This window comes from Cryptomeria japonica, chromosome 9, assembly GCF_030272615.1.
Source record: "Cryptomeria japonica chromosome 9, Sugi_1.0, whole genome shotgun sequence".
NCBI classification, from domain to species: Eukaryota; Viridiplantae; Streptophyta; class Pinopsida; order Cupressales; family Cupressaceae; genus Cryptomeria; species Cryptomeria japonica.
Window position 1 is genome coordinate 434,971,269 of NC_081413.1, and position 18,766 is coordinate 434,990,034.

Here is an 18,766-nt window from a genome sequence, read left to right on the forward strand (position 1 = left end):
GATACAAACAATGAAAAGTTGCCTACTAGTCTTATTGTTGTTAAACCACTACATGACGTCTAGTCCGGCGTAGTAAATGATGTTACAATTATGTCTATTGGATTAGATCGATTAAATATTAACATGAACTTTAATAATCATGATTTGACTCTTCCTAGTCTCGAGACACTTACACAAGGTATCATTCTGGAACTTGAATTTTTGATCCGCAGTTGTGATAACAATACCGTGAATGCTCTTGAACCTATCCAAAATTTATCCTTAATACATCTCGAATTGATTGACTGTGTACTTTACAGAATCAACCCATGGATATACCTACTTTTGCTAATGACTATACATTATCTTATTATCTCAATGCAGTCGAACCTATGAACTCTTCCACCAGTAAACGGAGTGAAAATATGACTGAAGAAGATATCAAGTATCTTAGTCACAAAAACAAGAAAAATAAAAATAAAAGATCTGATGGCGAAAACCATATTGTGGCGATGTCAGAATCCAGAAAAGAGAAAATAAAGGATGTACCTAAAGGTGAAAACCTCTCCGAGGCACCTGAAGGTGAGATACTTGGTATATTGCCTAGTCATTTTCAGCAGCAGTCTTCCATATTGATTGAGCCAACTCAGCCAGTAAATATCGGGAATCAAGAGACACCACAAATTATTCACATAGCTCAATCACTATTGGCAGAGGAATTGAAGGATTTCACTCAGCTATTCTTAGAGAAGAAAATAAATTTTGCATGGATGTACTCTGATATGCCAGGCTTGGATCCTAATCTCATTATGCACCATCTCTCAATCACACCAAGAGTAAAAACCAGTTAAACAAAAACTCCGTAAGATGCACCAGCATGTTGCACTATTGGTCAAAGCTGAACTAGAGAAACTACTTAAAGCTGGATTCATCGGAGCAATAGATTATGCTGAATGGATTTCCAACATAGTACTTGTGTCGAAGGCAGATACATCTATCAGAGTTTGTACAAATTTTAGAGATCTCAATAAAGCATGTCCAAAAGATGACTTTCCATTGCCAAATATTGATATGATAGTCGACATGATAGCTAGGTATGAGATGTACTCACTGATGGATGGATTTTCTGGCTATAATCAGATTAAAATCGCTCCTGGAGATCAAGAAAAGATAGCTTTCACCTATGCATGGGGAACCTTTTGCTAGAACATTATGCCATTTGGGTTAAAGAATGCATGAGCAACCTATCAGAGAGAAGTTACAACTATCTTTCATGACATGATGCATAAGAATATGGAAGATTATGTTGATGACACCTTAGTGAAGACTATGAAAAGATCAACACATATTAAAGAGTTAGGTCCTATACTTGACAGAATGGAAAAGTTCAAGCTCTGATTAAATCCAAAGAAGTGTACATTCAGAGTGACATCTGGTAAACTACTTGGCTACATCATTTCAAAGAAGGGCATCGAGGTTGATCTTGAAAAGGTCCAAGCTATAATGGAAATGCCGCCTCCAAAGAAGATTAGTCAAATGAGAAGTCTACAGGGATGTCTCCAATCCATTAGAAGATTCATTTCTCAACTAGCAGACAAGGCTCAACCTTTTACAAAAGTATTGAGAAAAGGAATAATATACAACTGGGATCAACAATGTGAACAACATCTTTAGCAGATAAAAGAGTACCTGTCTAATCCACCAATATTGATGCCACCTATTCAGGGTGAGCCACTAATCTTATATATATCAGCAATTGATTCATCACTGGGGGCACTTCTGGCACAACAAGATGACAACAAAAAGGAAAGAGCTATTTATTACATTAGTAGGACATTGGTGTCTTATGAAATGAGATACAGTATAATAGAAAAAGCATGCTTGGCATTAGTCTTTGCATCACAAAAATTGAGGCAATATATGCTCGCACATTCAATCAAGTTGGTGGCCAAAATTGATCCACTCAAGTATCTTCTTAATAAAGCAACACTCACTGGACAATTGACAAAGTGGGTAAAGATCCTTACAGAGTTTGACATTGAATATGTGGAATGCAAAGCCATAAAAGGATAGGTAATTGTTGATCAACTTGCTAAAGCTCCACTTGAGGATACTCAACCACTACACATTGAGTTCCCAGATGAATCAATAATGCATATTACTCAACAACCTTGGAAGATGTTCTTTGATGGTTCCTTTACTCAAAATGGTTCAGGTGCTGGAATACTATTCATTACTCCTTAGAAGTACTCAATTCCAAAGTCTTATAAGATTCTATTCCTTTGCAAAAACAACATTGCAGAATATGAAGCTTTGGTGAATGGAATAAAACTAGCCATTGAATGGAAGGTTGCTGGATTACATATTTATGGAGATTCTCAGCTAGTCATCAATCAAATCAACGATACATATCAGACTCAAGATGAGAAATTGATGCCTTACAAGAGGATGGTAGATGATTTCAAGAAGTATTTTGCTTTTGTATCATTCCAACAAATTCCTAGATCAACGAATAGAGCAGCAGATGCTATGGCTACCTTGGCATCTATACCTGAGCTACAGGAGTCCAATTTTTGCTTTGATTTCCTGGTGGAAGAGTTATATTACCCTGCTTATGATTCTCCTAAGACCCAAATATTCTGTTCTATTATTGGACATGACTCATCTTGATATAGCCACATCTATTCCTATCTATGTGATCAAATTATCCCTGAAAACCTTACTCGTAATGAGAAAAGAAACCTAACTCGAAACACTTTGCGGTATGTTATCATAGCTAACGATTTATTTAGATGAGGTTTGGATGGTACTTTTCTTAGATGTCTAGAAACTGAAGAATCTAAACATGCATTATCAGAAGTCCATGAAGGTATTTGTGGATCTCATTTGAATGGTTTTACTTTAGCTTGGAAACTATTACGGGTTGGCTACTACTAGCCAGATATGGAAAAAGACGCCATTAAATTTGCTAAGACTTGTGAGAAATGTCAGCTTCATGGAAATCTCATACATGCCCCAGAAAGGGACCTCATACCATTTATAACACACTAGCCTTTCCAGCAATGGGCCTTTGATCTCATTGGTCAGATATATCCGGCTTCATCCAATGAACATAAATTCATCATAACTGCCATTGAGTATTTCACCAAGTGGGTAGAGGCAATTCCGCTCACCAAGGCAACTGGTAAACAAGTCGCCTTACACTAGTCATCATTATATTACCCTCAAGGTAATGGACAAGCTAAGGCATCTAACAAAAACCTACTGACTATCTTGTACAGAACAGTGAACAAGTCTGGGAAGGATTGGCATCTGCAGCTCAATCCTACACTATGGGCTTACAGAACTAGTATCAAAACGCCTACTGGGGCTACACCTTTTTCTTTGGTGTATGGGTCCAAAGCAGTATTACCTATTGAAGTAGAAATACCATCTCTAAGAGTTTCATTGCAAGGTCTTGTTACTGATGAAGATCGTAGAATATCTAGATTGCAAGAACTCAAATTGTTGGATGAGCGTCGGTAAGTGGCGTTTGATCATCTCAGAGTGTATCAGAAGAGAATGTCCAGGGGGTATAACAAGAAAGTTTGACAAAGAGAATTTCAAGTTGGTGATCTAGTTTTGAGAGAAAATCCAAAAAACCAATAGTTTCGCGACAACAAAGGGAAGTTTGAACCCAACTGGCTGGGTCCCTACATTGTTACTGCAGTATTCAGCTCTGGTGCCTATCAACTCTCAAACTCGGAAGGAGAACAGCTCTATGAACCGATTAACACCATCCACTTGAAGAAATTCTTCGCTTAGCACTCTCTTCTCCAGCAAACTTGTGTAGTTGGAAAAAGTCCTAAAAAAATCCTAAAAATAAAAAAAAGTCCTGAAGAAACAAAAAAAAGAAGAAAATAAAATAGAAAAAAAATAAAAAAATAAAAATTGCCCTGGTGAAAACCTAGTAAACAGGCACCTTGGTAAAAAAAAAATGAATCTCTACCAAGTAGGTGAAAACCTGGCAAACAGGCGTCTCTTGTACTCAAGTGCTCCATCTATCAACACAACGTTGGCATTTCTCGCTTTCAAGCATCTTTTGCTTTCACTTGTACATATTTTTAGTCACTTTTGTGACATCCTGGTTCGTTGGAACCCTCATGACTTGAAACTGATCAACATCCTAGTCTTAGGTTACTCGACAGAGCACATTACATATCCTAAGCAGTGTCAACCAAGTCATTATTCCGTCAGTGAAACTTGGTTGTCCACTCCAAGTCAATTGCCTGTCTCTTGACTACTACAAAGTTTTTATCACTGAGTTCACAAGAAAAACAACATAACGGAAAAAAATTACTAAACAGTTTGGGCTATGAATGAAAATTTTCTTTGTATGTTGTCTTTTATATTGATTTTCGATTATTGTCCCTCTGAGTAACTCGAGGAAGTCTATTGTGACCAAGAGAAGCAAGGATTGGGGGCATAATATTTTCTTTGTTTTTTGCTTGTAGGAATTATCCCGATGATCTGGAAACATATAAATTAGCTAGGTGTCTGTGATAAGAGCCTTCACATTAAGGTGAAATCGCCTCACATACCTCGACTCCGCTTATTTGTATGCTACAGGGAGGTCTATATCATTTCTTTGTCTATTTTGAGGGAATTTCTTTATGATGCAATTCGGGTCCCTGCAAAATCTGTCCAAGGATATGAACAAAAAAAGGGTCATTGTGGACAAGATAACTAATATTGCACATTGAAAAAGAAAGGAACTCTAACCTGCCTGTTGTGTTTGTTATGCTCAGTGATGAATCTTAAGTATTTTAAATCCAATGACTAGATTTAGGTTGCTTTTTGCACATCATTTTGCATTTCATTCTGCATTTTTGTGAATCTAGAGTGATTTCGGTATAGTAATAATCTCCTTATCTTATGAATGAGAGCTGAGAGTGTCATCATTTCTTATGCTAGGTGGTCTTTTTTATCATTATTTCTTCGATCGAGTACTTGTTTTTTGAGATGTTTAGCTACATACATAACATTTCATATAGATTCATTCAGTTATTTTATTATTAAATCATTTTCATTTATCTTATTGCATAGAAAAAAAAAACAAAAAAAAAATTTGCACTACTCATTTTCATTCATTTATTTGCATATGAAAAGAAACAAAAACATAGACTTTCATTATCATTTGCAATACATACATTCATGCTGAAAGAAATAAATACATGTAGCATAAAGCATATAGAAACATCTTATAATCGAATTGACACAAGTATAATGAAGTCAAATCGGATCTCGTATATATATATTATCTCAAGTCTAAGAGTACAAAATGATGTCCAATGACATGTACAAACTCCCATCGGAGCAAGAATCGTATCGGCTACCAAAAAATGGGTGTGTCTACAAAAAATATCCTAGCTACAAAAAGAATCATCTAGCTAGCGCCCTCTCCCTCATCGCCTGGTGGAGGAGGAGGAGCCTGATGCCTAGGATCCTGGCGCGATGCTTGTGCTCCCTCCGATCTAGCCATATACTATGAATAGGGTTGCACCTGCTGTGCAACAGAAACTGTGACACTATATGCTGCCACATAATATGCAACCCTACTACTCTAGAGAAGCACCTCCTGTCGAAGAGACTCTATCTCTGCTCTCGACTCGGCTCTCAATGCTGTGATCTGGCGATCATGCTCTGCCCTAACCTCGACTAGCTGTCGATCTCCCTCCGCCAGCTAAGTCTGAGCCACTGTCAACTATGACTGTAGCTCTGCAAGGCGTTCTCTCATTGATCGACCCGTGTCAGCCCCCTGCTCTCTCGCAGGCTCTCCGCTGCCATCTCCACCACCATCTCCACCTGTGGCTCCACCCTGCTCATCCTGCCAATACTGGACTTGCCTCAGAGCTACTTGCTCCTCCTCTCCGCCACCCAACCTCACACCTACTCTCCCAAGGGATCCACCCTCACCCCTCTGCTGTCCAACATCAGCTCACACTCCGCTGCTGCTAGCACTAGGATCACCACCAGTCTGTCATGGAGCATCTAGTCTCTGGCCCTGTCCCTGTCTCTATGCCTATCCCTGTGCCGGTGCAGGGGCATCATCCTCCACATCCTCAATATGAGGAGCATGCTCTCCAGGATCTGTAAACCAAGGGAATGGATGCTGTTGAAAGTAATCCCTGTACTGGGGCAATACCCCCGCATCTGCTATATCCTCTAGGTAATCCCACCTCAACCGGTGTAAACCTATCAGCTCCTACATCACTAAAGCATAAGATAGCCTAGGTGACCATCCCTGTCTCTCCTCATCAGCGTATCGAGCATACGCCATATACTCCTAAGAGATACCCTGCAGCCGACCGTACTACCTCATCATTTGTGAAATGATGAATCGCTCCACAATAGTCTGCGATCTCCCAATCAGTGGGCATGTAACAAAAAGATCTCTCCGCATTGCCCACCAGTCATCCCATGACTCCAACCCCCTATACGGTCTCCATATAATAGCTATCAGATCATCCAGTTGTCATCGCCAGAAGTCTGTCTTGCCCAGATGGGGCTGCGTAATATATCCGGCATACCTATAGATAATAGGCTACCCGAGCTATCTACTATCATCGACTATCGACCGACAAATGGGAAGGTGCTCCCAAGTCCACACCTGTAAAATGTAAACCCCTGTAGCCATGCTCCGTCCATCTCTGTAGACAATCTCATGCATCTCCCGATACATGTGGGCCAATAAATAAGAGCCCCAACCAAGTCTCTAAGGGGTCTCTATCAACCTCTCCAACATACAGGCCCATCTGCTCTAAAAAATCCTGTTGCCCTCTGTCTGGCATCAAGAAGCAACCAATGAAACCTGCTAGGACACATGCCAGCGGATACTCCTCACTGTACCTGCCCATCAATATATCCCAACTCATAGAACAAGTCAAGATATCAGGATCCCTAAATACATTCCTAAGAGCCTGTAGTCTAGGTAACAATGTAGTATCATAATCCACCTTATCCCCAGCAAAAGGGATATGAAGGATCTTGTACACATCCTCGGGAGTGATAGTCAACTCCCCAACTGGCAAATGAAAGTTATTATGCTTTGAATGAAATCACTCTACAAACACTGTCAGCATCCCGTGGTTCACATGGATATCAGGTAACCTCACCAGGTGAGTAAAACCACACATATCAATATGAGCCTGCTCGACCTCAGATAAATCACGAACCAAAGCCATAGTGGGAGGATATACACATCTGAAGAGCACAGGTTGTAAGCACACTTGCACAAAAACCCAACAACGATCATCAGAAAACATTCCACATGAGCCTACAAGAGAAGTTAAACATCACGCAAATCCAAATAAGTCAAATGCAAAAGCAAAATTTCATCTTTACACTTTCAAAAATGGTCATTGTTTTTCGAATGACAAAACGCAGTTAAACAAAATCTCATACGAGTCAGGAATGGCTCTTGTATGAGAAAACAACCTCAAACGACACTTTATTGGACTCTGCACGACAAAATGGTCTCCTAACCAACCTGTCGTACGACACAAGGGTTACTCCCATACGACAAATCTAATGGTCTTAAATGATAAAAGATAATTTGCCAGTTTCTCGTACGAGACAGGATCCTATCTCACATGATAAACTATGACACTCGACCCAAAACCCATGAAAAACGTGAAAAATAAACAAAAAAATTCAAAATTGGAAACATAAAGAGGCTAAAGATCGATCACTTACCGCTGGCTCGTAGTTTCGGGGTCGATTGTGACGTCTCTAGCGCTCAAATCGATGCTGATGAGTAGGGACCACCATTTTTCTTCACAGAAGGCTTTTTGAATTTTCAAACTTGGAGGGTTAAAATGAATTGAAAATGACACTTTCGTCCTATATATAGCCTAAAACCTAATTTTTCAACTTGCTCCGATGGTCACAAAAATTGTACCCTTAGCTAATATGCTTGCTCTGATTCCATTTTCGGGATAGAAATCAAAATTCGAGATCATTTTACTAGTCAATTTCAAAATTTTGACCACTTAGCGCCTTTTTTTCATCAAATGCTCATTCTTTCTTCAATTGCGCTCAATTTCAAACACTAAATCTTAATTCAATTTCATTCTACACATCAACATTACAATCAACTCTACGCTCAATTTCTTATCAATCATCGCCGAAATTTTCAAAAAAATCCTCATGATCATTTTGTGCTCAAATAAGTTATTTTTTGCCACACAATTGCCTATAATCAATCCCTCACTATCTTTCAATTTCGCTCTCGAGGGGGCATACTCACGACCTTATGACTTCACATCTCACAAGTCGAGAAATTTTTTCAAAAGTCGAGCAAAATCTTTTCAATTAAAGAAAATCAATCCTTGTTGCTAAGGGGCATCTCAGCTTCATTGCTTCACATCAAGTTGAGATATCTCGATCATCTGAATCAAATCAATCGCTAGGGGCATATCAGTTTCATCGCTTCAAATCAAGCTGGCATTTGTCTTTCATCTGAATTAATCTCTTAACATTAATTAGTTTCATCGCGTCAAATCAAACAGATTATTCATTTAAACTCAATCAAAAGTTTAAAGAGTTTCTTTGATCACACTAAATCTAAGCAGGTGTTTAGTATTCATTTCTTGATCAAGCTGAACGGTTCATTCTTCGCTCATCGTGTCTTGATCAATCAAGTTCAAGATTGATTTTTATCATCACTCACTGCATCTAAGATCAATCAAGTTCTAGATCAGTAAGATCCGCTTCTTGATCAATCAAGTTCAAGTTCAGTATCTTTGTTTTCTATCGTTCCTTAGTTCAATCAAGTTCGGGATTGGTATCACTTTAATCAGACTTCATTCAGCTTTGTCGCTTTGAATCAAGCTAAACACCTTGCTTTTTTTTTTTTATCTAGTTCGTGATCAATCAAGTTCAAAACTGGCATCTCCTAGACATCACACATTCTTTGAATCAAAGCGCTGCTCGCACATTAATTCAAAGAGGGGCAAATGTAATACCCTAAAATTGGTCATCTAAACCATGGGCCCCTAACCTCAACAACATCACCAAGGTCCTAACCAAAGGCAATTAAATCAATCTTGAGCACATTATTAATTCTTTAATTATCAAAAATCACATGGCAAATCAACTACTCAACATTAATTAAATATTGATTTAATTAATCAAATCATTTCCAAGAATATCATTTTGATCAATTATCCCATTTTAATTTATTAAATATCCTTGCATATTTAATTAAATTAATAAATTTTCCATTCAATCATGCAAAAAGGATTAATTTATTACAAAAGATGAATTAATTTATTACAAAGAGTTGAATTGAAACAAAACAAAAATTAAAAAAAAGAATTGAATTAAGAGAGAAATCAAACTTGAGATATTATTTCTTTTTCTAAATTTAGAACTTGAAATCAGAAAAGTAATTTAATTGAATTATTGAATTATTCTCTAAAATTGGAACTCAAAGCTTTTCAGAAAAAGAAGTTCAGTTGCATTGAAAAGACCTTTTTCTTGAATGAATCAAATATGTGCATGGAATTATCTATTTTTATTAGATGTGCATGGAATTAATTTATTATTATTTTCCAATGCAACTTGGACTTCTAATTTGAATGCATTTCAATTAAACTATAATTGGAATCTATCTCAAGGTTAACTGAACATGATTTCTCAATTATTTTCAATTAATCCTAAATTGAGCTTTTTGTGATTCTCTATAAATTCAGTCTTTAGCTCTCATTCTAATTCACCCCAGAGATTTTTGAGAACACGCTTGGAGATTATTATCACGCTAATTTTGCACTGGAGTCATTGAAATCATTGTGCTTTTTTAGATTACTTGCATCCATTTTACATTCATTATTGCTTGCATCCATTGTTGCTTGAATTGGTTATTATTTCTTGAATTATTCATCCATCTTGCATCCATATAGCTTAATATCATATAGATTAAATCCTTCATCTTGGTGTAGTCTAGTCACTGGTATTGCTTATAAAAATCTGAGAGCAATCTTATACTCACATCTTTTAGAAGGCAATTAGTCGCTTTGCTATGGTTTATTTTTTATTGATTATTGATTACTAACCATGCTTATAATGACTTAATTGAAGTGTTGTGCTTGCAGCTACAAGTTCACTTTTTCACACACACACATATAATGTCGTAGCTTTTGAGTTGCAAATACAACTTGTTGGCATTATGTGAACCGGCATGAAGACATAATGATATTGTATGTTGTCATTGATGTCAATATGGGACATAGTGTGAATCGGCACATGTGATAAGTGAAGAGAGAGGAACTGGCATATGTATGAACCAGTTTATATGCCAAAGTGAAGTGGCATATTTGTTCAAAAGGTGAATTGACATGTAGTTATGGGAACCGGCACATAGAAGCATTGTATGACTACCGGTTGGTAAGTAGCTTCCACTTTGAGGTTTCCAGTTGGAGTACCTCAAGTCTATGTGACTCAATTGGTGATCTTTCTATGATGAGTTAGTAGTATGATGGAGGACAGATCGTGTTGCCACGTAAGCTCTGTGTGCATGAAGGATCTTGCATGAAGATGACTATTCCTATCTACCTCGGGAATGTGCGAAGTCTGTCAAATGGTGATAACGCGTGATGGGTTATCAGCCGCCATGAAAACGGTGGATAATGGATGATGGAGAATGTCTTGAGATCAATTCAAGATTGTTGCATTTAATGCAGTATGATTCAACGGTCAGGATCAAACCATTTGAATTGCTTTACCTAACAGGTTTAGAGTTTAGGGTTTTTGCTACCGACCTGTATGTTTCCTATAAGGTCAATGTTGGGTTTCTTTCTGAGGTTGTTGGAAAAAGTTGTGAGTGTGTATCCAAGGAAAGTGACACATGATTCTTGCCAGACCAAAGGAGAGAAGAGATACCTGCAAAGTGAATGTGCAGAAGGAAAAGAGGAGCCTAAACGGATCTGCATTAGCAATGAGTGTTGTTAACAGATCATTGTAATACCTGTTGATTTCTAACCACTTCAACAGTTGTAAAATCCCCTAACAGGGTAGCCTTAACTGGCTTGATTCAAAATCCCTTAAATCGAGTGGTCTTAACTAGCTTGATTCAAATCCCTTAACCAAGTAACTCGAGGCCAATGAGTTCTGAGAAGCTAGAGAAGCTTAGGAGATCCTTTTAGCTATTGAGTTTTTGAAATCCTCTAACAAGGTGACCCTATCGGGTTTAACCCTTAATTGGGTATCCCTTAACTAGGTGATCCCTAACAGGATCGGTTCCTACCAGAACCTATTGTAATGTCCTTAATCAGACAAGGCTCCTAACAAAGCGGACTTCTAAAGAGTTCAAAAAGAAGCTTGTGGGTATTCATCCCCACCGTGGTTTTTCTTAGTTGGGTTTCCACGTGAAAAAATATGTGTGTCATGTGAAATGCTTTTGTCTTGTGATGTTTTGTTTTACCTATTAAGCACATGAAGTTTCTATGTTTTATGCCTATCTATAAAACATATTGAACTCACTTTGTGAAGATATGATGGTTAAGTTTACTTGTTTATGCATGAGAATATAATGATGTTGTAGTATTGAGCTAAGAGGAAAGCTTATTAAGTGACCGGTTCATGATTGATTGAGCTATACTGGATGTTACCGATTGCACTCAGTTTTACCGGTATCCCTATTTGTCAGTCATTTGGAGTATTTGCTATCAAACCAGTTTTGGACTATATTTGTGTTTGTACTGATTCACCCCCCCTCTTAGTACCGGTTTGGTACTAGTGGTTCATCATTGAGTTATCAATTGGTATCAGAGTGCCTCCAGGTCCTCTGTGTTGTAAGCCTAATAGCTTGAGGAAAAGATCCTAGTCAAATGATGAAGAGGGAAGGTCCAAAGTTTAACAGGGAAAATTTTGGTATATGGAAAGACAGGATGAAGATATTCATCAAAAGCATGGGTGTTCAACACTGGAGTTATGTTGAAAATATATATGTTATTCCTACCGGTACTCTCATCGATGACCAAAAGAGAGAGATACAAGAAAATGGGCAAGTCATGGAAGCCCTCATCAGTAGTCTATCTGACATTGAGTTTATTGATGTTCAGGACAAGGAAAATCCCAAAGAGGTATGGGATGCTCTTGAAAATATCTATGGTGGTGATGAGCATGTAAAATAGGCTAAGGAAGAGAGCCTGAGAGGAAAGTTTGAAGACATGCGGATGGTTGAAGGAGAGACCATTCAACAGTATGGAATAAGAATCAAAATAGTTGTTGGAGAAATAAAGAGTGTAGGTGGCAAAATAGAAGATTCCACTGTGGTAAGCAAAGTCCTGAGATGCCTGTTGCTGGTCTATGCAATAAGGGTTGCTGCTATTCAGGAGCTGAGATCAATAGACAAGTCTAAGGCATCCTTGGACTCCATCATAGCCAAGTTGACAGCCTATGAGCTGAATAGTTTTGATGGTAGTATTCAAAAGACAAAATCAACTTTTAGAGCCTCTTCTATACCTTCAAGAAAAGGAAAAGAGGCTAGCACTAGTGGGGAACCTAATCAGAATAGAGAAATGAAGGATGAAGAGTTTTTGATGGAATTTGAAACACTTGCCAGGAAATTCTCAAAAGGAACTGGTAAATACAAAGGTAAGCTACCTTTGAAATGTTTCTCCTATAACCGGATAGGACATATTGCTATGAATTGTCCTAATAGTGAGAACAAGGATAAATCGGAAAAGTTCAAGAAATTCAAAGGAGGAAACTGGAGAAATTATTTTGTGGTAGTTGATGAAGGTGTCATAGATGAGGAATCAAAAGATGAAGAGAATGAAGACATTGTGTTTGTTGCTATAAAGGAAGATGTGGTAGACAAGAAGGCTCTTGTCTCCCAGTTTGATGATTCCAATGAGTGGATCATTGACAGTGGCTGTTCTCACCATATGACTGGTGATCGGAGCAAGCTTCTATCCTTAGAGGAGTATGATGGTGGTGTGGTTCGCTTTGGCAATGATGCACCATGCATGGTCAAAGGCAGAGGGTCCATCTCTTTGAATGGAAAGAGTAGTGCTGACAATGTGTATTGGGTTGATGGTCTCAGACACAACCTTCTAAGTGTTGCCCAGCTAAATGATAGTGGTCTCACTCTGCAATTCAAGAATGGAGTTTGCAGAATCAAAGGTAAAGATGGTAAATTGGTAGCCACCGGCATGCAAACTAAAGGTAACCTATTTCATCTGAATGCAAATATAAGTACATGTCTTATGGCTAAGCTTGATGATAGCTGGATATGGCATAGGAGATTCTGCCATGTGAACTTTGATAACATTATGAAGGCTTGTAAGATCAAGGCAGTTAGAGGGTTGTCGGTGCTGAGAAAACTAGATAATACCTTGTGTAGAGAATGTCAATTGGGGAAAATGTCTTCCTCAACCTTTAAAGGTAAATCTTTCACTACTGACAACTTGCTTGATCTTGTGCATATTGATTTATGTGGTCCTATGAAAACTAGAAGTGTGTAGGGTGATGGGTACTTCATGATTCTCATTGATGACTACTCAAGAATGATGTGGGTCACATTATTGAAAGACAAGTCTGAAGCTTTTGGGAAATTCAAAGCTTTTAGAGCATTAGTGGAGAAGGAAAGCAGTAAAAGGATCAAATGTCTCAGAACTGATCAAGGAGGGGAATTCACTTCTAGTGAATTCAACAAGTATTGTGAAGAATTTGGCATCAAGAGACAGCTGTCTGCCCCTCAGACTCCATAGAAAAATGGCCTAGTAGAGAGGAATAACCAGGCTGGGGTTGAAGTAGCTAGAACCATGTTGATCCAAGGAAAGGTTGCTCACACCTTTTGGAGAGAAGCGGTGAGCACTGCAGTCTACACTATGAACTGGATACTCATCAAAAAGGGTAAGGACAAAACTCCTTATGAGTATTGGACCGGTAAGAAACCTGTGGTTAACTACTTTAAGGTATTTGGTAGAAAATGTTACATCAAGAGGAGTGATCACCAAGGTAAATTTGAAGCAAAATGTGATGAGGGAATATTTCTAGGATATTCCACCAAGAGTAAAGCTTTCAAGTGCTACAACAATAGGACTCAGAGAATTGTGGAAAGCATCAATGTAAGAGTTGATGAATCCTCTAAGAAGACTGAGGAAACCAGTAGTGAGCAAGTTGTAAATGAACCGGTTGCAACCTTCTGGGAACCGGTTGTCAGTCAACCGAGTACCAGTAATAGTGTTCCTGAACTGGTGAATGCTAATACTGATGAAGATGAGGATGAAGAAGAAAAGCAAGAAGAACCAGTTAAGACCATTCCTCGGTATGTCATGTTGAATCATGATCCCAAGCAGATCATAGGTGATAAGGATGCAGGAATCCTTACCAGAAGAAAGATCAGAGAAAACTCATGTATGATCTCTAAATTTGAGCCTAAGTCATTCAAAGAGGCTCATAAATATGAAGACTGGATCAAGGCAATGGAAGAAGAACTTGACTAGATAGAGAAAAATGGTACATGGTCCTTGGTACCCAGACCAGAGCATAAAAATGTCATTGGCACCAAATGGGTTTTTAGAAATAAGTTGAATGAGGATGGCTCAGTGATTAGGAACAAAGCCAGACTGGTATGCAAAGGATATGCTCAAGAAGAAGGTGAAGACTATGGGGAAACCTTTGCTCCTGTAGCCAGATTGGAAGGAGTTCGTATGCTTATTGCATATGCATCTTTTAAGAGATTCAAGGTATATCAAATGGATGTAAAATCTGCATTCCTAAATGGTGTACTTGAAGAGGAGGTGTATATTGAGCAACCAGATGGGTTTACCCTATCTAAAGACAGTGACATGGTATGTAGGCTACATAAAGCATTATATGGTCTAAAGCAAGCACCTAGGGCATGGTATGAGCACCTACATTCCCATCTTGTGAAGATTGGATTTGAGAGAACAAGTGAAGATAGCAATATCTACTTGAAGTTTGAAGGAGATTAGATTCTGATCTGTGAAGTTTTTGTTGATGACATCATCTTTGGTGGAGATGACAAGATGAGTCATGAGTTTGCTGATGAGATGAAGAAAGAGTTTGAGATATCACTCATAGGGGAGATTAAGTTCTTCATTGGACTGCAGATTCAACAGATGGAAGATGGAATCTTCATCACTTAGTCCAAATATGTCAAAGAGGTGTTGAAGACTTTTGGCATGGAAGATAGAAAACCGGTTGGTACACCGATGGTGACCGGTTGCAAATTGACAAAGGAGGATGATTCCACACTGGTTGATGAGAAGGAATACCGGTCAATGATTAGTAAGTTGCATTATGTAGTGCATAGCAGACCGGATATTGCACATGCAGTTGGCATCACTGCAAGGTTCCAAAAGAGTCCAAGAGAATCTCATTTGATTGTAGTCAAGCGGATTCTTAGGTATCTGAAGGGAACAATTGACTATGGATTGTGGTACCCATACAACAATAATTTCAATCTAAAAGTATTCATAGATGTTGATTGGGCCGGTAATGTGGATGATTGGAAGAGCACAACTAGTGGTGCATTCTTTCTTGGTGGTAGACTGGTCTCATGGATGAGTAAAAAGCAGAGCTATATCTCTCAGTCTATAGCGGAAGCAGAGTATGTTGCAGCTTTCATGAACTGCACTCAGAAAATCTGGATGAAGCATGTACTGGAAGGCTTCAAGATCCCTGTATCTGAACCAGTAAGTATATTCTGTGATAACACAAGTGCTATCAATATATCAAAGAATCTGGTTTTACATTCTAGAACCAAGCATTTTGAGCTTAAGTATCATTTCTTGAGGGAAAAGGTTCAGAATAAAGAGATTGCACTGGAGCATGTGTCCACTAAGGAGCAGTTAGTAGACATCTTCACCAAGCCTCTCCCAAAGACAACATTTGTAAATTTGAGAGGTGAATTAGGGGTATTGCCCCTTCAGGAGGTGAACTAAAAGTGATTATTCCACATCAGTTAGGTACTGAAAAGACAAATCTTTGGTTGATTGGTGTGTTTAAGGATGCTACTCCTCAGGGGGAGCAACATGATGAAACAGTGATGATTGTACCTCCACTTTGGCATTGTTGTCAAAGGGGGAGAAGGAGTGAAGCGAAATGATATTTGCAGCAAATGGGGAGAAGAGGTGAAGCAGAGAAGATATCTTTTGTATATTTCCATCAATGCCAAAGGGGGAGATTGTTGGCATTATGTGAACCGGCATGAAGACATAATGATATTGTATGTTGTCATTGATGTCAATATGGGACATAGTGTGAACCGGCACATGTGATAAGTGAAGAGAGAGGAACCGGCATATGTATGAACCAGTTTATATGCCAAAGTGAAGCGGCATATTTGTTCAAAAGGTGAACCGACATGTAGTTATGGGAACCAGCACATGGAAGCATTGTATGACTACTGGTTGGAAGGTAGCTTCCACTTTGAGGTTTTTGGTTGGAGTACCTCAAGTCTGTGTGACTCAATCAGTGATCTTTGTGTGATGAGTTAGTAATATGATGGAGGACAGATCATGTCACCACGTAAGCTCTATGTGCATGAAGGATCTTGCATGAAGATGACTATTCCTATCTACCTCAGGAATGTGCGAAGTCTGTCAAATGGTGATAACACATGATGGGTTATTAGCCACCATGAAAATGGTGGATAATGGATGATGGAGAATGTCTTGAGATCGATTAAAGATTGTTGCATTTAATGCAGTATGATTCAATAGTCAGGATCGAACCGTTTGAATTGCTTAACCTAATAGGTTTAGGGTTTAGGGTTTTTGCTACCGACCTGTATGTTTCCTATAAGGTCGATGTTGGGTTTCTTTCTGAGGTTGTTGGTGAAAGTTGTGAGTGTGTATCCAAGGAAAGTGATACGTGATTCTTGCCAAACCAAAGGAGAGAAGAGATACCTGCAAAGTGAATATGCAGAAGGAAAAGAGGAGCCTAAATAGATCTGCATTAGCATTGAGTGTTGTTAATAGATCATTGTAATACCTATTGATCTCTAACCACTTCAACAATTGTAAAATCCCCTAATAGGGTAGCCTTAACTAGCTTGATTCAAAATCCCTTAAATCGGGTGGTCTTAACCGGCTTGATTCAAATCCCTTAACCGGGTAACTCGAGGCTAATGAGTTTTGAGAAGCTAGAGAAGCTTAGGAGATCCTTTCAACTATTGAGTTCTTGAAATCCTCTAACAAGGTGACCCTACCGGGTTTAACCCTTAACCGGGTATCCCTTAATCGGGTGATCCCTAACAGGATCGGTTCCTACCAGAACCTATTGTAATGTCCTTAACCGAACAAGGCTCCTAATAGAGCGGACTTATAAAGAGTTCAAAAAGAAGCTTGTGGGTATTCATCCCCACTATGGTTTTTCCCAGTTGGGTTTCCACATGAAAAAATATGTGTGTCATGTGAAATGCTTTTGTCTTGTGATGCTTTGTTTTACCTATTAAGCACATGAAGGTTCTATGTTTTATGCCTATCTATAAAACATATTGAACTCATTGCTGTGAAGATCTGATGGTTAAGTTTACTTGTTTATGCATGAGAATATAATGATGTTGTAGTATTGAGCTAAGAGGAAAGCTTATTAAGTGACTGGTTCATGACTAATTGAGCTATACTGGATGTTACTAGTTGCGCTCAGTTTTACCGATATCCCTGTTTGTCAGTCATTTGGAGTATTTGTTGTCAAACTAGTTTTGGACTATATTTGTGTTTGTACTGATTCACCCCCCCTCTCAGTACCGGTTTGGTACTAGTGGTTCATCATTGAGTTATCACAACTACTAAACATGTCTTCTCTATTGATGTATAATTCAATTCATAACCGACAAGTGTTCTACTAATATAATACACTGCTCTTTCTTTTCCTTCTTCATCATGTTGTGCTAGGAGAGTGCCTAATGATACATTTGTTGCCAAAATATAGAGTAACAATGGTTTCCCTTTGATTGGTGATACAAGTACTGGAGGATTCATGAGATATTCTTTGATTTGCATAAAATCCTCTTCACATTTTTGATCCCATTTGAATGGAATGTTCTTATGCAAAAGATGAGTGAATGGATGATATTTATTTGCTAATTGAGAGACAAATATTCTGATTGATTGCAATCTTCCTTGTAAAAATCATAATTGACTTATGTTCCTAGGTGAATCCATTTCCATGATGGCTTTGACCTTTTCAAGATCTACTTCAATTCCATGAGCTGATATAATGTACCCAAGACATTTTCTAGAGGTTACTCCAACTGCACATTTCTCTGGATTTAATCTCAACTAATATCTTTCCAGCCTATCAAAGATCTTGCTCAAAATGTTCAAATGTTCTTGTCTTGTATGATATTTTGCAAGTATATCATCTACATAATCTTTCATAAATATATGCATCATATCATGGAAAATTGTTGTCATAGCTCTTTGATAAGTTTCTCCTGTATTCTTAAGCCTAAATGGCATAACATTCCAGCAATAAGTACCCGATGCACATGTGAATGTTGTATTTTCTTGATCTTTAGGGGTGATTCTTATTTGATTGTATCTTGAGAATCCATCCATTAATGAAAACATCTCATGCCCTGTTGATAAGTCCACAATTATATCAATGTTGGGTAGTGGGAAATCATCTTTGGGACATGCTTTATTCAAATCTTTGAAATCGGTGTAGACTCTTATGCTTTTATCTGGATTGAACACTGGCACAATGCTTGAAACCCATTTTGGATAGGCAACAGGTCTTATGAAACCCACATCTAATAGTTTCTTTA